The following is a 23,371-nucleotide window of genomic DNA, read 5'->3' as shown; positions in this document are numbered from 1 at the left end:
AAATGTCTTGGGGTCACCCCATTTTTTAAAACCAGCCTTGCTAAAGCAGGCAGCTGGAGGCTGGGATTCTCAGGCTGGTAAGGGGCTAGGTATATTGACCCCCTCAGCCTAAAAGTAGCAGCCTACGGCCACCCAGAAAATTCACATCAATTAGATGTGCCAATTCTGGTGCTTTGCTCAGCTCTTCCCACTTACACTGTAGCGGTGGCAAGTGGGGTTCATATTAGTGAAGTTGATGTTACCTTTGTATTGTCTGGTGACATCAAGCCCATGGCTTAGTAATGGAGAGGTGTCTATAAGATGCTTATCCATTACTAATCCTATAGTTATATTGCAAATAAACACACAGCCACATTAAAGTCTTTTATTTGAAATAAAAATAAACCACACTTTTCCTTTTTTATTTAAAAATTACAAGCACAGTTATACTGACCTAATGCCCATTCCATTGAATCACTCGTCTCCTGTAATAAAACTAAAATAAAAAACAACAATATCCATCACCTGTTCGTTGTTCTGTTCCATGCCGTAATCTATATCTGGGGATTAATACGTTTCAACCTGGATGGTATCAAGATGCGACCGACCAGGGTGAGAACCACTGATGAATGAGCTGCTGCGAGCACAATATTAGTGAACAGTGGTGACCTCATCGAGGTTACTGCAGGTCACTGAGGCTGCGTTCTCATCCGGGCCAATGAACTGCGGTGAGGTGAGTTCACCACAGTTCACAGGGGATATTTCACTGTGGTGAATTTGAACTGCGGTGAATTCGTCTCTGCACCATGAGACTGTTTTTCACTGTGCTAGCAGTGATCTCATCGGAGGGAGGTTACCACATTTCATTGGCTGGGCTGGGAACACAGCCTTAGTGACTGACAGTGACCTCGATGAGGATAATGCGCTCGCAGCAGCTCATTCATCAGGGGTTCTCAGCCTAGACGGTCACATCTTGGCACCATCCAGGTTGAAAACTATTTGAACCTGCCATACCTGAATATTAAGGGATCTGCCCATCTCTAGTTATGAGCAACAAAAACAGATTTTTTTTCTTTAGTTACAATTCCTAGGCTGATGGAAACATTTTACATTGAGTACAATGTGAGGGAGTTGAGATTCTTTATTGATTCATCCAAAAAAAATCTGAATGCTGTGCTACTGCACAATAGCAGCACTAATTCTGTGCCTGTAGGGCTTTCTGTGCACTTCAAGTAAAGCTATGAGAATTTAGCCTTTATTCTCAAGAAACTTAGATTCAAGAATCAAGGATGGCCAATATGTGATGATCTGAAAGATCTCTCTTTGCTCTTTGGGTAGCAAGAAGGATACACAAATTACCCATGCTTTTTTGTGTGAATGGGACTGCAGGGATAGGACTCATCACTGGATGCAAAAAATTGGGCCTGCGAGAATATCTTTGCATCCTGGACTCAAGAACATAGTTGTGGAAAATTTTGTTGATCTCATTAAAGTTCTCCTGCCACCACTCTACATTAAGCTTGGACAGATGACGCAGTATGTGAAAGTGCTGCTGAAAGAAGGAAAGACTTTTAAGTACCAGAGTACCATGTTTCATGGACTGTCCAAAGCAAGACTGAAGGAAGGCATTTTTTGTGGGTCCAAATATTTGAAAACTCATGAAGGACGATGTGTTCAAAACAAAAATGAAAGCTGTTGCGAACAGGGCTTAAGAACATGGAGAACATGCTGTAACACCTCTCTCTCTACAGTCACTCATCACTACTTTCAACGCCTTATGTTCTATGTTAAATTTGAAGTTATATTTTTTACATTCCCATTGGATTACTTTTCTGTTGCTGTTTGCGAGGAGCAAGGAGAAAGATTTTATCAGGATATCAAGGAGATGGAATGATTCCAAGGTAGATCGAAGGTGACCATGATGAGAGACTACTGCTGGATACTTCACAGAGAAGATATGCAGCCTTCTTTAAGAGAAAAGGCATCAAGGGAAGCTTTGAAGAGAAAAAAAGGCAGAAGTAATTTCTAATAAAGTTGCAGAATGAATTTTCAAAATACAGTATTTCATATATAATATTGTGTACATTTTTGCTAAATCCATATGTGATGGTGAAAAATTAGTGTTTTTTTTTTCTAAATCAGGGCATCAGCCATTGGATTTGAAATCATTTTCATAAACCCAAAGCAAAAACATTCATACACTAAAACAGTAAAATGTTAAAATAGTTTTTAACACATTCTATCAAGGCTACTTTGTGTCAGCACGGAGCATATGTAGGAATTACATTATGTCCATTTCTCTGATTTCTGATGGTTTAATAGTCTGTAAAGTTTTGATTTCCTGGTGAACTTGTGACAGACTTGAGTTTATTCATCCTACGTCAGTCAGACTTTCTGTAGACAACATGGCTAAGCCATACCTCCCAACTTTCACAGATCAGAAAAAGAGGCAAAAGATGTGCCTTTTGACCATGCCTCTAAGTCCTAACTACACCCATTTAATATTTCTTTCTACCACGGCAGGAGAAAGTGTCAGAAAGGGCAATGATTATTCCATTTTTGCTGCATTTTTTGTTCCTTTTCTCTTTATCTGATGCATTTTTGGTGTAGGTGTGAAGCGCTGTTTGTAATGTGTTTTTAATTGTACAGAAAAAAAAACACCAAAACTGCACACTTCAGCAGCGTCTTTAGATGCAAAGGGGGCATCCAAAACACAAGAAAAGAAAAAAGTATTATTGTAATTGTTTTTTTTATAAAACTTTAATAATTAAATAAGACGAAAACATTCTTACTTTTATTTACATAGAAATACACTGCTATATACAGACAAAACTCTATGGACCAGAATAATCTGCTTGTGGGATCAGAGCCTGCAATGCAACTTCAAGTATACAAAATTCCGTTATGCTATCAGTGCAGCCTGTGGCTCAAGAGTTTTGCTGCTGACTGTGATGGTAAAAGTGTTGGTTTAATTCCTGAATAGACCAGAAGAGAATTACTTATTTATATAATGTAAGTGTAGAGAGATACCGGCTCCACCCCTGAGCCAGAGGAACTATGGAGCGACTGAAGACTCCAAAGAGTCACTGTGTTTGTAATTTTTAAATAAAAAAGGAAAAATGTGTTTTGTTTTTTATTTCAAATGAAATACATGATTCTGACTGTGTGTTTATTTACAATATAACTATAGAATTAGCAGTGGATAGGTGTCTTATCGATGCCTCTCCATTACTAAGCCTTGGGCTTGATGTCACCAGACAATACAAAGGTGACTTGGTGAGTTCAACCCCACAAAATGAACTCCACTATGCTATTATCTATGGCCCCTTATCAGCCTGAGAATACAAGCCCCCAGCTGTCTGCTTTAGCAAGGCTGGTTGTCAAAAATATGGGGAACTCCATTCCTTTTTTTAAATTATTTATTGAAATAATTAAAAAGACAGCTTGGGAATCTCTCCATTCTTGATAACCAGCCTTGCTAACACTGACAGCTGAGGGTTGCAGGCCAACTGAGGGTTGCAGCTGTCAGTTTTGCCTGGCTGGTTTTCAAAAATACAGGGGAACTATTGCCATTTTTTTAATTAATATTTTCTATTTAGAGTGCAGGCACGGCTGATGAATATTCCCATCAGCCACCGTCTGCTCTCACTGTTATTAGTGGCAGCAGGCGTAGGCTCACAGATGTACACCCAACCAGGAGTGTTCACATTTACAAAAATTAGTGGCAGACACTAACAAGTGGCATCAATTTTTAGCACAGTAGAAATAGTATAATAGGGACCGACAGGTCTTCCACTGTAACAAGGTGGCACGGGGTGCTAGTCGTGGGCAAGTCTATTAAGTCACAGTCAGTGAGCATACCGGCACCTTGCAAATGACACAACAGGTGAAGACCCAGTCCTGCAATACAGTCAGTTACCTTCAGCACACAGTCACTCAGGTTGCAGGGGACAAAGTCTCAGGAAAACACCACAATCCAAAGTTCTGTTCCAATGGCAAAACTTTACTGAGCACGGTGCAAGCAAGATATTGTTTCCTGCTCTTTCCCTGCGATTTCGATAGACTGCATGACAGCAGCTCCTGTCCTGGTCCCGAACCCTGTATTTCTCCTAGGGTCAGTCCCGCTGAGCCAGTGTTAATCCACACTGCCTGTCAAGCTAGGCAATCCTTCATCCCCTCCCCCGACCGGTGCATGTCCTGCCCTGGGCAAGATGGGTGTAACAGATGTGTGTTTCAAGCTTGGCATAACAGATGTCCATGATAAATTGGTTGCCAAAGATGCACATAATCTAGAAGATAGGCTCAAAAAAATTTCAAACTCAGATCTCAGCTGCTGTATCACGTTAGTAAAAAAAAAATAATAATGTGCAACAGTTCTGCACACAGAACAATTTCAACATGACTAAATGACAAGATTGGACATAGCAGGCTGTATCACGTTTAGCCACAGAAAAATATATATATTTTAATGCGTGTGAGGTCTGCAGATAGCTTCATATCACCACCACAAAATGACAACATGTGATACGGCGGACTGTGCCACGTTTTGCAACAGAAAAGAAAATATATATATTTTCTAAGTGTGCGTTAAGACTACAGACATTTTCATATCACCGCCACAAAATTACAATGTGGGATACCGCAGGCTGTATCACGTTCAGCAACATAAAAAACTATATTTATTTTGTCTATGTGCGATAGGTCTGCAGACAGCTGCATATCACTGCCACAAAATGACAATGTGGAATACAGTGGGCTGTATCACATTAAGCTACAGAAAAAAACAATATTGTTTTTAATGTGCATGAGCTATGCACACTGTAGAATTTCACCGCCACTAACAACATAAGATATGGCATGGTGAATTACACTGGCAACTGCCCCCAAAAATATTTCTTCATGCACAACAGCTCAAATCCCAGAACAATGTCACCACAGCACTAAATGACAAAGTGGGATATGGCATGTTATTTCACATTTAGCTAGTGAAAAAATAAGATTTAGAATGCCATATTCATGCATGGAGCACAATAGAAGCAGTGCACAACACAATTCTATGAAATGTGCCCTGCTGTGTATATCTGTGGACCTAAAAAAAAAATATTACTGGAAGGTCGATTTCACTTCCACATAAGACACTTCCCAGCCAAACTGAGTAAGAAACAACCACATAGCTAACTACCTAATATCTAGCTGTTGTGAGGTAGCGCTGTCATTCAGTTAGGGGATTCTCGCTTAGCCACCACAAAACCAGATCCAGCACGGGTTTTCATAAAGCAGTATAGTCCATGAGGTTTATTCATCATCATAAACCAAAGCAATATGCAACAGCATATAAACAGCAGAGCGTCCATTATAGCTTCACTCTGTAAACCCTGTGTTCACACAGGTTTTACAATGTCCAGCATGCAGGCTCTTTTAGCCTCATTTATCTCACCCACGTCCGGGTCTCCTCATGGCTGCTTCAGCTTACTGCAGACGTTCATTCCCTCCCCTGGGAACTCTCAGACATGTGCAGCCATTAACACAGCGTTCACTTGCTGTCAGAAGGCAGCCCCATCTCCCGCAGACGGGACCTTCCACACTGGACCAACCAGGTCCCAGCATTCACCACATGTGACCTACCCTGGACACATTATATGGTCCATAGCCACGCCCACTGGGTCACATGACTCTGACCTCATCACAGGTCCTTCAACCACTCACACTCTTTACAACAGTGTTCTTTAAACACACCCCCTGGGTGGGTTTGTAGGTAACCAGGCCCGCCTGTTGTGAGTTCATTTTCCGGTCTACCAGTTGTGAGTTCTCCTTCCAGGCTCCCTCTGGTGGTAACTGGAGGTAGTGAGGCTGATTTAATCAGTATAGACCTGCCACCTGATAATGAGGATGACGATTGGACCTCAGGAATCTCAAACTGGATTTAAGACAGCCGACGCCCTATTCTGGTGCTGGTGATTCCTTCTGACTTTTCAGCTCTTGGTTTTCAGCTCTGTTCCAATCTTCTCAAGCTAAGTTTTTTGCTAATGTTCACACTTGATTTTGTTGGTCTATTCAGTTTTTTGTGTGATCAGCCAGCCCCGGCTGGGGCTGTGCTGAATGTCCACTCTTATTTATCTGTATTTGCCAATTGTTTTTTTTGTCCCTTATTAGATTTGACTCTTTTTGCTCTGTCTCAGAATATTTCAGAGTGCTGATATAGTGGGAGGAGTCTAGTGACTTCAGGGTTAATTTTGCTATCAGAAGTGTTGGACATTATTTTTGTAGGGTTTTTGGCAGATTCCTTTCCTATCCTTTCTAGTTAGTTTGGGCCCCATCGTTTGCTCAGCCTATTTTCCTGCCTGTGTTTGTACTTTCATCTTGTTTCACCATCAATACATGTGTGGGGGCTGTCTTTCCTTTGGGGTCTGCTCTGGGGCAGTTAGTTTTCCCCTTTTCTTGCTTTAGGCTTATTTAGTCCTCTGGCTGTGACAAAGCGTCTATGATCATCGTAGGTACGCTCCACGGCTGCTGCTAGTTGTGTGGTTAGGATCAGTGATCTGTAATCTGCATAGTTACCAACCTCTCTTGTTTTCTGTGACTTAGCTTGCTTAGTTTTTTTCTCCTCGGTGACTCATTCATAACACCCGCCCATCTCTCTAGTTACCTGGAGACTTCTCCCTGACACATTGAAGCAACACCTCAGCAATGTCATTGCTGATCCACAAACATACATAAGTCTCCATCTCAAGGCCACCCACCTTGAGATACATAACCGTCCTTCAGGATTCTGCCACTCATCCTCTCTCTTGGGACATCCGCACAGCACCCCCTAGTGGGCACAGTGGTTACTACACCACACTGTTAACAGTGCCATCATCAGGAGCAGCCTCTCTGCACTGCTACAACATTAAAACAAGAAGTCTGCTCTTTATATAGAGAGGGACAGGAGCCAATGACCCAATCCGTTGTGTAAGGACATTGTGGATGCTTCCTGCACTCTGATTGGCTAGCCACAATGTGCACACAAAAAGTTAACTCTGCAAACCCCCTCCCCTCATCAAACACTTGCCCCATGCTCATGATACACCACCATTATTGTAGCAAAAGTGCTAAAAATACTTTTGTGGCAATGGGCATATTTTCCCGCACTTTTTACTAAATGTTTCCAATTTTTTCAGATTTTATCAAATTTTGCTGGTGTTTCCGATCACGAATCCAAATGTGCCATGTTCGCGATGAATTTATTTGGCAATTGTTTTCCGAACAAATTCGTTCATCACCAATTATTAACCGCTTAATGACTGGGTGATTTTTTTGTGCTTCTGGTTTTTACTTCACTTTTTCAAGCCAAAACTTTTTCATTTTTGCACCAATATGGCCTTATGAGGCATTGATGTTTTGTGGAGTAATGTGTAATTTTAAATGACACTACTTATTTTATAACACAATGTAATTCAAAATTGGGCAGCTTGTTCTTGAGTGACATGTCCCATTTTTATGGTATATGCAATGTTTTTAATGTTTCTGTGAAGACTGAAAAACAACACTTCTTGGAGTTTAGATTTGTTTTTAGTTTTTTTTATATGTCAGCATTTTCGACAATTTTGTATGCTTTAATAACAAAGATGTTTTTTTTTATTCAATCTTTATATTTTGATATTTCCGTTTGGGAGAAAAGGAAAGTTTTAACCCCTTCCTGAAACTGGACGCACCTTTTTCAGAGCATTTCCACGAATGATGTACCAGTACTTCTTGGCAAATGTGCAGGCATAGGTGTTATGAATTGGCACCGAGGAGGATAGCAGGCCCAGGCTAAGCCACAGAAAACCAGAGAGGTTGGTAAATAAGCGGATGCAGACCCCTGATCCTGTCCACACAACTAGCAGTAGCCATGGAGCGTACCTACGATGATCCTAGATGCCTCGGCACAGCCGGAGAGCTAACTAAGCCTAACAGGGGACAAAACAAACTGGCACATGCAGTAACATATGGGCGGTGATTCAGCACAGCCCCAGCCGGAGCTGGCTGATCCACACAAAGCAGAGATAAACAAAACCAGATCAAATGCAAACAGAATAACAAATGAACCACTTAGCTGAACATGCAGGGAAAAAGCAGGAGACATCAGACCTCAGGAGGCACAGGAAAAAACAACCAGCAAGGATAGAGGGAGTCAGCTGTCTTAAATCCCAATCAGAAACCCCAGAACTCCAATCGTCTTCCTCATTATCAGGTGGCAAGCCTCTGTCAATCAGATCAGCTCCACTACCTCCAGTAACCACCAGAGGGAGCCCAGAAAGAGAACTCTCAATCTGACCAGCTCCACTATCTTCAGTAATCACCAGAGAGAAGCCAGAAAGAGAATTCACAACAGTACCCCCTTGAGGAAGGGGGTCACCGAACCCTCATCCATGCCACCAGGCCAGTCAGGATGGGCCCGGTGAAAAGCACGAACCAATCTTTCGGCATGAATGTCAGAAGCAGAGACCCAAGAATTATCTTCCTGGCCATAACCCTTCCATTTGACCAGGTACTGGAGTCTCCGTCTAGCCAAACGAGAATCCAATATTTTCTCTACCTCATACTCTAAATTACCTTTAACCAATACAGGGTCAGGAGGCGCCACCATGGGAACTACTGGCTCTACAAACCTCTTTAACAAGAATTTATGGAACACATTAGGAATCTTAAACGTATCTGGAAGAGCCAAACGGAAAGAAACAGGATTAAGGAATTCCAAAATCTTATAAGGTCCAATGAATCTTCGCTTGAATTTTGGAGATGCAAACTTTATAGGAATATTCTTTGAAGACAACCAAACCATATCACCCACTTTAAACCGAGGACCAATGGTCCTATGCTGGTTGGAAAGCCGTTGGGCTTTTTCCTGAGAGTGGGACAACTTATCCACAACTTGGTCCCAAATCTGCTGCATTCTCTCAACCACAGAATCCACACTTGGGCAGGCTGAAGATTCCACCTGCCCTGAAGAAAATCGAGGATGAAACCCAAAGTTACATAAAAAGGGCGACATCAAAGTGGCAGAACTAGCCCTATTGTTTAGCGCAAATTCGGCCAAGGGCAAAAATGAGACCCAGTCATCCTGATCTACAGATACGATACATCTCAAATAGGATTCCAAAGTCTAGTTTGTTCTCTCAGTCTGCCCATTGGTCTGAAGATGAAATGCAGAGGAGAAAGATAACTGAATTCCCAGTTTGGAACAAAAACCTCTCCAAAATCTGGAAACAAACTGGACTCCTCTGTCCGGCACAATGTTCTCAGGAATCCAGTGCAACCGAACCACCTGTTGTAAAAACAAGAGCACGAACTCAGAAGAAGATGGCAACTTTGGGAGTGGTAAAAGATGGACCATCTTAGAAAATCTATCACAGATCACCCAGATAACAGACTTTCTCTGTGAGACAAGAAGATAAGAAATAAAATCCAATGAGATATGAGTCCATGGCCTCCTGGGCACCGGCAGGGCATCAACAACCCACTAGAACGAGAACAGGGCTTGGACCGAGAACAAGACCCACAGGACTGCACAAAATTCCTGACATCATGAGATAAGGCAGGCCACCAAAAAGACCGACTCACCAAATCTCTGGTACCAAAAATACCTGGATGACCAGCCAACGCTGAGCAATGAATTTCAGACATTACTCTTTTCCTCCACTGGTCAGTGACATACAATTTTCCCATAGGGCAACGTTCAGGTTTGTCCTCCTGAAATTCCTCCAGGGCACGTCTCAAATCGGGTGAGATGACGGAAAGAACTACACCCTCATTTAGAATGGTAGTAGGCTCGGTCACATCAAAAGAATCCGCAAAGAAACTCCTAGAAAGGGCGTCTGCCTTAACATTCTTAGTTCCCGGAAGAAAAGAGACCACAAAATTAAAATGCATGAAAAACAAGGCCCACCTAGCCTATCTAGGATTCAAGCGTTTGGCTGATTCAAGATAAATCAAATTCTTGTTGTCGGTGAGGACCACAGCTTGATGTCTAGCTGCCTCCAACCAATGTCTCCACTCTTTAAATGCCCATTTCATGGCCAACAATTCCCGATTCCCCACGTTATAGTTACATTCAGATGGGGAGAATTTTCGAGAAAAGAAGGCACAGGGATTCATCTTAGAAATCACACCACCGGATCTCTTTGGGACAAAACGGCTCCTGCACCAATCTCAGAAGCATCTACCTCCACCTGAAATGGGAGTGAGGCATCAGGTTGCCGTAGAACCGGAGCAGAAGTGAATCTCCGCTTAAGCTCCTGAAATGCCAAGACTGCCTCTGGAGACCAATTCACTACATCAGCTCCCTTTTTGGTCAAATCTGTCAGTGGTTTAACAATACCAGAAAAATTCCTTATAAATTTACGGTAGAAATGAGCAAAACCCAAAAACTTCTGGAGAGCCTTCAAAGAAGTGGGCTGAACCCAATCATAAATGGCCTGTATCTTGGCCAGGTCCATTTCAATAGCCGACGGGGACAAAATTAATCCCAAAAATGAAATCCTCTGTACACCAAAGAGGCACTTCGATCCCTTAACATACAGAGAATTTTCCCTCAAAATCCGGAACACAGTCCGGACATGTTCCACATGAGAATACCAATCACTGGAAAAGATCAAAATTTCATCCAGATAAATGATCAAAAACTTATCCACAAAGTCCCAGAAAATATCGTTCATAAAGGATTGGAAGACAGAAGGGGCATTAGTGAGCCCAAAAGGCATCACCAGGTACTCAAAATGTCCCTCCGAAATATTAAAAGCCAACTTTCATTCATCCCCGTGCTTGATGCGAATAAGATTATATGCCCCCTGAGGTCAAGCTTGGTAAACCAACAGGCACTTTTAACTCCGGAAAATAAATCAGAAATCAGTGGTAACGGGTACTGATATTTAACAGTGATTTTGTTAAGGGAACGATAGTCAATACATGGCCTTAATGAACCATCTTTCTTGGTCACAAAAAAAACAGCACCTAAAGGCGAAGGTGGATGGTCTAATATGACCCTTCTCCAATGACTCCTTGATATAAGATCGCATAGCATCTTGTTCGGGTACCGATAAGTTGAAAAGCCGACCCTTGGGAAATCTACACCTGGGCATTAACTCAATTGCACAGTCATAACTCCTATGAGGAGGCAAAGACGCAGACTTACTCTCACTTAATACATCAGAAAAATCAGCCAAACAGTCAGGAATATCATGAGAAAACATGAGAGGTGGAGAAAACAGGAGTGTCACTAAGAACACATTGACAACCCCAACTCACCACAGACACAGATTTCTAATCTAAAACAGGATTATGAGTTTGCAACCAAGGGAAACCCAGAACAATAGTATCATGCGAATTGTGCAACACCAAAAATTTACAATTTTCTTGCTGGTCCGGGGCGACCCGCATTATCATCTGGGTCCAAAACTGGGGTTTATTCTCCGCCAAAGGAGTAGCATCAATACCCCTCAAAGGGATAGGAGTCCGCAGGGGTGTCATGGGAAAACCACAATGGTTAGCAAAGTCCAAATCCATCAGATTCAAAGCTGCTCCTGAATCAACAAAAGCCTTAACGGAAAATGTAGACAAGGAACAGATCAGGGTAATCGCCTAAAGGAAATTAGGCTGTACACTGCCCACCGCAAATGTGTGAGCAAAACACTTTTCTCGTTTAGGGCAGACAGCAATAGTATGAGAGGCGTCCCCACAGAAAAAACACAACTTATTACGCCTTCTAAACTCCTGACGTTGCGCCCTAGACAAAACCCTGTCACATTGCATGGGTTCAGAAGTTCATTCGAAAAGCGGCAACGCCTCTCGTGTACTTTTAAGTTCACGTAAACGCCGATCAATTTGAATGGCCAATGATATAGAGTCGTCCAGATCAGAGGGAACAGGAAATCCCACCATAACATCTTTTATGGTTTTTGCCAAACCCTTCCGAAAGAGAGCTGCTAGGGCATCGTCATTCCATTTAGTAAGGACCGCCCACTTTTGGAATTTTTGACAATATAACTCTGCAGAATCCTGACCCTAGTTCAATGCCGATAAAGTTTTCTCAGCTTGATCAATAGCATTAGGTTCATCATACAACCACCCCAAGGCTTGAAAAAATGCATCCACATTAACAAGAATAGGATCTCCGGGTGTCAAAGAAAAGGCTCAATCCTGGGGATCGACGCGTAGCAGGGAGATGACAATTTTAACCTGCTGCACAGAGCTCCCCGATGAGTTAGGTTTCAAAGCAAAAAATAATTTACAATTATTCTTAAAATTCAAAAATTAAGACCGATCCCTAGAAAACACATCAGGAGTAGGGATTTTTGGTTCAACAGCAGATGATTGAGTGAGATAGGCAGAAATTCTCCCCACTTCAGCTGCTCAACACGATCAGACAATTGCTTAGTCTCCATTTAGACAAAAAAAAATGTCCTCCTACAGCCGCAGAAAAAAAAGAGAAAAAAATATATAAAGAAAAAAAATTATGACTCTTTTTTTTTTTTTAATTCTTTCCTGCTTTGGAGTACCCTAGAGTTTACAGTTAGGCTGGTGATTATGTTATGAATGGGCACCGAGGAGGATAGCAGGCCCAGGCTAAGCCACAGAAAACCAGAGAGGTTGGTAACTAAGCGGATGTAGACCCCTGATCCTGTCCACACAACTAGCAGTAGCCGTGGAGCGTACCTACGATGATCCTAGATGCCTCGGCACAGCCGGAGAGCTAACTAAGCCTAAAACAAGAAAGGGGAAATCTAAACTGCCCCAGAGCAGACCCCAAAGGAATGGCTAGCCCCCAAACATATATTGTTGGTGAGACAAGATGAAAATACAAACGCAGGCAGAAAAATAGATGGAGCAAATGATGGGGCCCACACTGACTAGACAGGACAGGAAAGGAAAGACACTCTCTGCAATCACGCAAAAAACCCTGCAAAAGTCCAAAACATCTGATGCAAAAAACACTGAAGTCACACGAAATCGCCCCCCACTATATCAGCACTCTGGTATATTATGAAAGCAAAGCAAAAAGAGACCAATATTAAAGGGGACAAAACAAACTGGCACATGCAGTAACATATGGGTGGTGATTCAGCACAGCCCCAGCCGGAGCTAGCCGACCCGCACAAAACAGAGATAAACAAAACCAGATCAAATGCAAACAGAACAGCAAATGAACCACTTAGCTGAACATGCAGGGAAAGAGCAGGAGACATAAGACCTCAGGAGGCACAGGAAAAAAAATCACCAGCAGGGATAGAGGGAGTCAGCTGTCTTAAATCCCAATCAGAAACCCCAGATCTCCAATCGTCTTCCTCATTATTAGGTGGCAAGCCTCTTGATTGAAAGATTGATCAGATCCACTACCTCCAGTAACCACCAGAGGGAGCCCAGAAAGAGAACTCTCAATCTGACCAGCTCCACTATCTTCAGTAATCACCAGAGGGAAGCAAGAGAGAGAATTCACAACACATAGGATCCTCCAGGAGCTCAGCCTAAGGGCTCCTTCACACATCTTTATATTTCTGGTACTGGAAAAAACAGTACCGGAGACATCAGTGCCCATGTATCTGTGTGTCCGTTTGTGAAATACTAATGGCATACGTGTGACAACTGTGTGCCGCCCATGTGCCGCATCAGTACCACACATACCGGCACCAAGGAATCAGCTACAATGTTCACGGTGTTCCCCGGCACTGGGTGCTGAAGACAGCTCTCAGCATTCTCTTCAGCACTATCAAGGGAGAATGTTGAGAGTTGACTTCAACTGATAACAGTGAGAGTAGGTGGCACTAAGCATTCAACAGGCGCCGCCTGTGCTATAAATAAATAAATAAAATTATATGGGTTCCCCTGTATTTTTGATAACCAGCCAGCCAAAACTGACAGCTTTAGGCTGCAACCCTCAACTTTCATCTTCAGCAAAGCTAGTTCCCAAACCCTATTTTTTAACTATTTAAATAAATAATAAAAAAGGCGAGGGGTCCCTACATTTTTGACAACTGTGATGACACCAAAGTATATCTTAATTACCCAGATGACTATGCTTTTGCAAACCGAGGAGAATTGAATTTTTTTTCTGTATATTGGCTTGTGGATTTAAGTGTTCATCTCTGGTGGGTCAAGAAGACAGACCTGCATACCATTTAACATACTGTGTAAGTCAGTAATAGTGACTTGTACATAGTGTGTGTTTGTCTTTGTTTATTGTGTGCTCATACTCTAATTATGTATTGTATTCTATAACCAGTTTGTTCACTTGGAAGGTAGATATGGAAAGGCTGTGAGGGTGGACTGAAGGACACTGGGTAAATCTAAAAAGAGATCACATGCAGCCAATTCATCATGGCACCATCACAAGGGGAAATGGATCTATGATTCTATAGGAATCAACCTAGAGGTTGTCGGCTTTGGCTGGAAGGACAAAGATCTGATCCAGTGACCATCTCTTAACCATGGATATGTTTGGAGAAAGCCAGATTTTGAGACCCACCAGTGACCTGGTTCCATGGAGATAGTCAGATAAGCCAGGTGGTGACTCTCGTGTCAACTGACTTTGGACCTTGTACAGACTCTAAGAACATTTCTCGGTCATCTCCCTATGCTTGTCGATATCTCTTCTCTGTGTGTATATCACAGGTGGAATAGCGACCCTGGGAGCTCTGACATAACATCTACCATTATCCCGGCGAGACAGTGGAAGGGTGAGACCCTGTAATGTGCACTATCTTGGGGTAATTGCTGGGATTGTTCTGTTTGCTATTGGGTGTTGTGGTTCAATAAAGTATTGCCACACTGTTTTACCCTAATCCTGGGTTATCTATGTAGTGTATTGCCCACCAGGATAAAGAGCAGGCATTCAGTGGTAACGTGATAAAGTGCAGCGAAACGCGCGTTGGTGGCGGCGGGCTCGGGTCCAGGCTGACACAATATGGGTAAGCAGTAGCATTATGCTTAGATGATCCACGATATTTCTTATGCACATGCAATGGACATTTCTGGTGAAAAAGGATCTGAATATGTACCCTGTTTTTGTGCCTATGATCTGTTGTAGCACTGCAGCGCTTTGTGCATTTTTATAAAGTGACCTTGTCCATCACTACCTGATCCTTTAGTGTATTATTGTTTGTATTCTTATTTACATGATATATGTTAATTAAAATTTGTACATTTTAAATATCAATATGGACTCTTTACTCCTTTGAGATCTTTTGGTTTTCATGTTCAGTGTATGAGCCTTAGTCCTTGCAGTCTTGCTAAAGGCAGCCAGGCCAGCGGATGAGAGCACCTACTGACCCCGTTTCTCCACAACAACCAGCCAACCTAAGGCAGACAGCTGGGGACTGGTCTTCTCAGGCTGATAAGGGGCTTGGATATTGGCCCCCAGCCTAAAAATTGTCATGGTCCAGTCCGGAGTTTATTTTCTGCTGTCTTCTCTCCGGACTGGTCATGCGGGAGTTAATCTCCTCAGCCTCGTTCTGGAGCTAACTGGGCTATTTCAGTCTCTCACAGCCTGCTGACCAGTGTTAGTGATAGCTCAAGCTTCCAGTTTAGAGCCTCTGACCCTTGTACCTTGGTGATCCTCCTGCCTTTGACTGATATTCACGTGTATGACCCGGACTGATTTCTGACTCCGTCTCTTGGTATTCGTCTCTGCTGTTACGTTCCCTCTCTGGCATCTGACTCCCCGGCTTGGTATTTTGACTACATGTATTGCTGCTCCTTCTGGTACGTCTGGTTCTGCTAGTTTCTAAACCGGTTCGTCTGACTATTCTCTCTCGTTACCTGTGGCACCTGTGCTGTATCTCAGGGTTGCTGCTGTTAGTGTGTAACCTCTCTTCCCTCACCAGCTCCCCCTGGTGGAGGTTTCACTACATTATCACTAACCAATACATTTAAATGGGATTTTGCACTTTTTTTCTTTGGTCATGGATCTGCTGAATAACTTGGCAGATCAAGTGTCCAGTTTGACGCAGATGGCGCAGGACTTTTCTGTGAATCATCAGTCCCTTGTCATGTCTCATACCCACTTACAGAAAGAACTGACTGAGACTATTAAGACTATGCAGGGAAACACCTCTCATATTGTATGTCCACCAGGTGACTCTGTAGATGTTATTTTGCACTCTCCTGAACCCTCAGTTAAACTTCCTGACACGTTTTCTGGTGAAAAAGATAAATATCACATATTCAAGGAGAGTTGCAAATTATGATTTTCTCTTAGACCCCGATCGTCTGGGGATGAGACTCAGCGGGTGGGGATTGTTATCTCCTTACTTAGGGAGGGTCTCCAATCCTGGGCTTTTTCGTTGCCCCCTACTGCCCCTGAACGAATGTCGGTAGATAGGTTCTTTGAGGCCCTAGGACTTATCTATGAAGAACTGGACCATGTTAGGGTGGCAGAGGACACTATTTTGGGTCGGGGCAAGGGAAGCACTCAGTCGAATGGTACAGCTCCGAATTCCGTCGATGGTCCACTGAGGTGTCCTGGGATGACTCCGCACTGAGATGTCTGTTCAGGAAGGGACTGTCGGATTGCTTGAAGGACACTCTGGCTCTCCATCCACCTCCCAGCTCTTTGGAGGAGGCTATGACTCGGGCTATCCGTATGGATCGGAGACTGCGGGAGAGAGGTGTTACTCAGCGAGGGTTTCCGTTTTTCCCTGCTAACCCTGATGTTTTGCTTCCATCTGAACCTATGGAGGTGGGAACCACCAACCCCCAGGAGAAAGAGAGGAAACGGTGACGTAATGGAAAATTGTGTTTTTACTGCGGAGAGCCTGGACATTGGAAAAAAGACTGCCCCTCCTGTCCTCTGACTAACAAGCGGCTGAGTCTGGGTGATAATCGTGGAGGTCACCCAGACTCTCAGGTACCTTTTTTTTCTTTTTCACTGATACTGCTAAAGGTGGAACTTGGTGTTGAGAACAGCTTTTTCCATACTTCAGCTTTTGTAGACTGTGGGTCATCCCTGAACCTGATTGATTCTAAGCTGGTGGCTCGCTGTAGATTAGGGACAGTTAGGTTGGGAACTCCCTTAAAAATTGTGGCTATTGCCTCTACACCTCTCACTAAGGATGGTCTCCATTTCATTTCTAAAGAATTCACCCTCAGGGTGGGGGCCCTACACCAGGAGCGCATGTCATGCTTTTGTTTTGGATAACCTCCCTGCTGGCCTGGTGTTAGGGTTTTCCTGGTTGCAACGGCATAAGCCGGTTATTGACTGGAGGTCTCGGGATATTGTTAAATGGGGACCTGGTTGTGAAAATTGTCTTGCTACTGTGTCTATGTCATCCGTCAGTCTGGAGGGTATTCCGGAGTACCTGAAGGATTTTGAGGATGTGTTCTCCGAAAAAGAGGCTGTGGTTCTACCACCACACCGCCCATTCGATTGTGCCGTGGATCTTGTTCCCGGTGCCAAATTGCCCAAAGCCCGGCTGTACAATCTCTCCGGCCCTGAGCGGGCTGTTATGAAGGAGTATATCTCTGAGAGCCTCCGTAAAGGGCATATACGGCCATCTGTCTCTCCCGTGGCAGCGGGGTTCTTTTTTGTGAAAAAAAGGATGGTGGTTTACGCCCATGCCTCGATTTTCGAGAACTGAATAAAATAACCATAAGAAACACTTATCCTCTCCTATTGATACCTGATTTGCACAATCAATTGTCGGGGGCCAGGTGGTTCTCTAAGTTGGACCTCAGGGGAGCATACAATCTCATCCGTATGCGGGAGGGGGATGAATGGAAAACTGCGTTTCTCACCTCTGAGGGTCTGTTTGAAAATTTGGTTATGCCCTTCGGTTTGACTACCGCACCAGCGGTATTCCAGAATTTCATTAACCATGTTTTTTCTGATTTTATTGGACGCTTTGAGTTGTTTATCTTGACGATATACTCATATATTCTTCTGATAGACAAAGTCATATGGGTCATCTTCATGCGGTTCTCCAGAGGCTCAGTGAGAACTCACTCTTTGCCAAATTGGAGAAATGTTCATTTTTTTAATCAAGAATTGTCCTTTCTAGGGGTCATCCTGTCCACTGAGGGGTTTCGTATGGACCCTAGGAAGGTACAGGCCATTGTGGATTGGGTGCAACCCAGAGATCTTAAGGGTCTTCAGCGATTTCTGGGTTTCGCCAATTATTATAGAAAATTCATCAAGAGGTTCTCATGAAAGAACGGTTCATGACTGCTCCGGTACCAGTGCAACCTGACTTGTCTAAACCTTCATCATAGAAGTGGATGCCTCTGAGGTGGGAGTTGGGGCTGTGTTGTCCCAGGGGCCCACCACATTAGCTAACTTAAGACCCTGTGCCTTCTTTTCTAAAAAATTTTCCTCTGCTGAAAGGAATTATGATGTGGGTAACCGAGAGTTGCTGGCCATTAAATTGGCTTTTGAAGAATGGAGGCCTTTTTTGGAGGGGGCTGTCCATCGTATCACTGTAATTACAGATCACAAGAACCTGTGTTACATTGAATCCGCCAAACGTCTGACTCCGAGACAGGCAAGGTAGTCACTTTTTTTTTCCAGATTTCAGTTTTCCATCACTTTCAGACCAGGTTCCAAGAATGTGAAGGCAGATGCCTTGTCTCGCAGCCTAGATCCGGTATCGCCTCCTGAGCCTCCTTCCTCCATTCTTCAGCGCGGGGTGGTGGTGGCTGTGGTGTCCCCGAGATTGGAGCAGGAGATTCGTGAGGCCTAATCTCTTGCTCCTCCATCCATACCTGAAAATAAGCTCTTTGTGCCTGTCCAGTATCGGTTAAGGGTGCTTCGGGAGTTCCACGACTCAGCTCTGAGTGGGCATCCTGGAATCTCGGCCACTCGTAAAGCCATCACTAGGCTGTTCTGGTGGCCCTCGTTGACTTCTGACATCACTTGTTTTGTGTCCTCCTGTGAAACTTGTACCCGCGTTAAAGCCTCCAACAACTGGCCGGCCGGGGAATTGGTGCCACTGCCAATTCCGGATTGACCGTGGACTCACCTGTCCATGGATTTTATCACCGATCTTCCACCCTCTAATGGCAAAACCATGATCTGGGTAGTTGTGGATAGGTTCAGTAAACAAGCACATTTTGTACGCTTAACGGGCCTTCCTAATGCTGCGACTCTATCTAAGCTATTCATTGAGCAAGTGATTCGGTTGCATGGTATGCCTGTCAGTGTGGTGTCTGATAGAGGGGTGCAATTTGTGGCAAAATTCTGGAGAGCTTTTTGTAAAAGGCTGGGCATCAGTCTGACCTTTTCATCGGCCTACCATCCCGAGACCAATGGTCAGACTGAAAGGACCAATCAGTCTTTGGAGCAGATCCTGCGGTGTCTTCTCACATCCAGACAGGATGATTGGGGCTCTGTGATACCTATAGCGGAATTCGCCTTCAATAATCGTGTCAATCAGTCTACTGGTACTTCTCCTTTCTTCTGCAACTATGGGTTTCACCCTCATTTTGGTGAATCCTCCAGACTAGATTTGGAGTGTCCAGGGGCTGATTCGGCCTTTTTGCGGTGGGAGGAGGTTTGGAGGGAGGTTCAGAGAAACATTGGGGAGGCTCAGGGCAAATATAAATTTTTTGCGGATAAACGACGCTCGGTGGGGCCGACTTATCAGGTGGGGGATAAGGTAGGGTTATCCACCAAAAACATAAAGCTGAGAATTCCTTCTGCTAAGTTGGGTCCCAAGTTTATTGGTCCGTATGAGATTTTAGAGGTGATTAATCCTGTGGCCTTTCCCCTGCATTTGCCTCCGTCATTACGGATTCCTAATGTGTTCCATAAAGCGCTTCAGAAGCCGTCGGTGCCTTCCTTTGATGAGTCTCCCTCACACCCGCCGCCTGTTATGGTAGATGGTCAGACCGAGTACGAGGTGGAACAGGTGGTGGATTCTCGTATGCTCCATCGTTCACTTCAGTACTTGGTCCATTGAAAAGGATATGGTCCTGAAGATCGGTCATGGGTGCCGGCGCATTCAGTCCATGCGGATCAGTTGGTCCGGCCCTTTCACGCTCGTCATCCAGGGAAGCCTGGGGGTCTGGTGGCCCCCCGTTGAGAGGGAGGTACTGTCAGGGTCCAGTCCGGAATTTATTTTCTGCTGTCTTCACTCCGGACTGGTCATGTGGGAGTTAATCTCCTCAGCCTCGTTCTGGAGCTAGCTAGGCTATTTCAGTCTCTCACAGCCTGCTGACCAGTGTTAGTGATAGCTCAAGCTTCCAGTTTAGAGCCTCTGACCCTTGTACATTGGGGATTCTCCTGCCTTTGACTGATATTCACGTGTATGACCCGGACTGATTTCTGACCCCGTCTCTTGGTATTCGTCTCTGCTGTTACGTTCCCTCTCTGGCATCTGACTCCCCTGCTTGTACCCCGACCACGTATTTTGTCTCACATTTTGGACCCCGTGTTCATGTTCAGGCTTTCTGACTCTCGGCTTGGTATTTTGACTACGTGTATTGCTGCTCCTTCTGGTACGTCTGCTCCTGCTAGTTTCTGACTCGGTTCATCTGGCTATTCTCTCTCATTACCTGTGGCACCTGTGCTGTTGCTCAGGGTTGCTGCTCTTAGTGTGTAACCTCTCTTCCCTCACCAGCTCCCCTGGTGGAGGTTTCACTACAAAAATAACAGCCAACAGCAGCCCCTAAAAGGCACTTATTAGATGCGCCAATTCTGGTTCTTGCCGAGCTCTTCCCAATTGCCCTGTGGCACTGGCAAGTAGACTCCATATTTGTAGGGTTGATGTCACCTTTGTATTGTTTGGTGACATCAAACCCACGGCTTAGTAAAGGAAGGGCGTCAATAAGATACATATCCATTACTAATCTTATAGTTGTATGATAAATAATGACACAGCCAGAATAAAGCTCTTTATTTGAAATAAAAATAAAACAGACATCCATTTTTAATTAAAAATTACAAACACAGTTTTACTCATCTAAAACCATTACACTAAAGCCCTCTTCTCCTGTAATAAAACAAAAAAAACAACCATATCCCTCACCTCTCCGTTGTTCTGTCCCATGCCATAATCAATGTGTGGGGGATAAACAGTTTTCATCTTGGACCGTCCAGGCTGAGAATCACTCAGGAATGATCTGCTGTGAGCTCAGCCTCAGCGACTAGCTGTGATGTAATCGAGCACCCTGAGAAAAAGTCAGTGAGTTCAACGTGGTTCAGCTCAGTGAGTTTACCGCAGATAACCTTGAGACCCGATACCGTTTTTTAAATTATTTAAATAATTAAAAAATACGGCTTGAGAATCCCTCTATTCTTGATAACTAGATTTGCTGAATCTGACAGCTGGGGATTGCAGCCCGCAGTTGTGAGTTTTGCCAGGCTGGTTATCAAAAATACAGGGGAAACCAATGTAATTAAAAAAAATGCATTTATTTATGGAGCAGGAAGCGGCTGATGAGAATATGCTCACGCTGTTATCTGAATACAACTCTCAACATTCTCCCCTGCTAGAGCAGATCACAGCACAAGCTGGGGAGAATGATGAGAGCTGTCCCCAGCAACAGGGAGCAGCGCAAATAATACCACTGATTCCCAGGCACTGGTACGTGTCACACTGATTACACACAGATGTGCATGTGTGCGGGACATTTTGTGACACGTGTTGCTGTTAAAAAAAGGACATGTGCACGCTGACATGTGCACAGACCTATTCATCTGACTTGGTCTACATGTGTAAGTGTCTCTGGTATGTATGAAAACTGTCACCACACGTACTGGACACACTGACTTGTGAAAAAGCCCTAAGTGATAGCCAAGCTATTGCTGTCTCAGGCAGAGGTGGTGCCCACATCTTTAACCCTCTAGATGCCTTGCTCAATAGCAATTGCAGCATTTAGAATGCTAGGAGAGGAAAAGGCTCATGTCACGAAAGTGACTGGCCCTGTGTCACACGACCCAGCAAGCGGTCGGTCACTAAACGACAAACAAACAAGGGGACACCGGGGACACAATTACAATGGTGGGCCCTGCGATAGGGAACGAGGAAATGGACACCTATTGCACTCTCCTGAGGTTGTGCCCTGGTCTATCTTGACATCCCTATATGGCTTCTCTCAAACCGTCGCTGAGCAGGATACCTCAGCCCTCACTTGCCCTGCACCTAGCCTTAAGTAGGGAATTGGCAAGTGCGGACACTGGTCCCACCGCTGCACTAATAAACACCAATGGAAGAAATAACAGACAAGATAAAACAAACAACACTTAGCTTTTTCTGCTGCAATGCACCAAACAGCAGAGTAAGGCACCCGATCACAGCATTCAGCTGAAGCACCACTGCACCAGAAAACTCCTATCTTCTGGACGGTTGGTATCTGAAAGGACCTGTATAACCAACACTCAGCTGATGCACCAGGTGACCTTTTAAAGGAAGGTGGGAGTGGTCACCACCCAGATCAGCAAACTCACCAGCCATGTAAAACAGATATTAACCCCCGATGGCCTGAAAGGAAACAAGTTTATATGTGAGGATCCTAGATCTGACACAGATCCAAAAATGGATCGTGACAGCTCCCTTTACAACCCAATCGACATCCCCACAATATAGTCACGGGCTGCCGATGGTAGTCATGGCAACCAGGGGGCAAATGACGATCTCTTGGTCTGCAGTGACCTGTTAGACCATGCCAGCAACATAGTTTACAAGTAGTGATGAGCGAGTATGCTCGTTATTCAAGTTGTCCGAGCATGCTCTGGTGAGCTCCGAGTATTTTGGGCGTGCTCGAAGATTATTATGTCTCTGCAGCTGCATGATTTGCAGTTGCTAGACAGCCTGAATACATAAAAAACAAATCTGAACTGAGAAAGTAAGTTAATGTGTATGTACAATGTAAGTGCATATTAACACATGACCATTAACCAGAGAAAACAAAAAGCAAAAAACAAATATCCTGAACTAAAAAGTAAAAAATATACTGCAAATAATGCATAAAGGTAGTAATAATAATAAGGGTATTTAGTAAACATAATTTTGATCAAAATAATGCACAAGCCATCCCGCCACGTCACGGCAACCCTTGTGGGACAGTACCTACTCTAGTATTTAAAACCTTTTCACTTGCCAAGTGACGTGAATGTGAATAAGGATCGAGCGGCTGAACCACTAGTAACAGCTTAGGCCAGACTGGATGGCTTTCCCAGCTCAGAAAAAGGGCGGTCACACCCATATATGCACTGAATGCACAATGAAATGAATAAAAAACAAATCTGAACTGAGAAAGTAAGTTAATGTGTATGCACAATGTAAGTGCATATTAATACATGACCATTAACCAGAGAAAACAAAAAGCAAAAAACAAATATCCTGAACTAAAAAGTAAAAAATATACTGCAAATAATGCATAAAGGTAGTAATAATAATAAGGGTATTTAGTAAACATAATTTTGATCAAAATAATGCACAAG

The sequence above is a fragment of the Dendrobates tinctorius genome, unplaced genomic scaffold (assembly GCF_039654945.1).
Source record: "Dendrobates tinctorius isolate UK_male_01 unplaced genomic scaffold, ASM3965494v1 ptg000036l, whole genome shotgun sequence".
Lineage (NCBI taxonomy): Eukaryota > Metazoa > Chordata > Amphibia > Anura > Dendrobatidae > Dendrobates > Dendrobates tinctorius.
The sequence above is the reverse complement of the archived record's forward strand: the minus strand, read 5'-3'. Positions refer to the sequence as shown.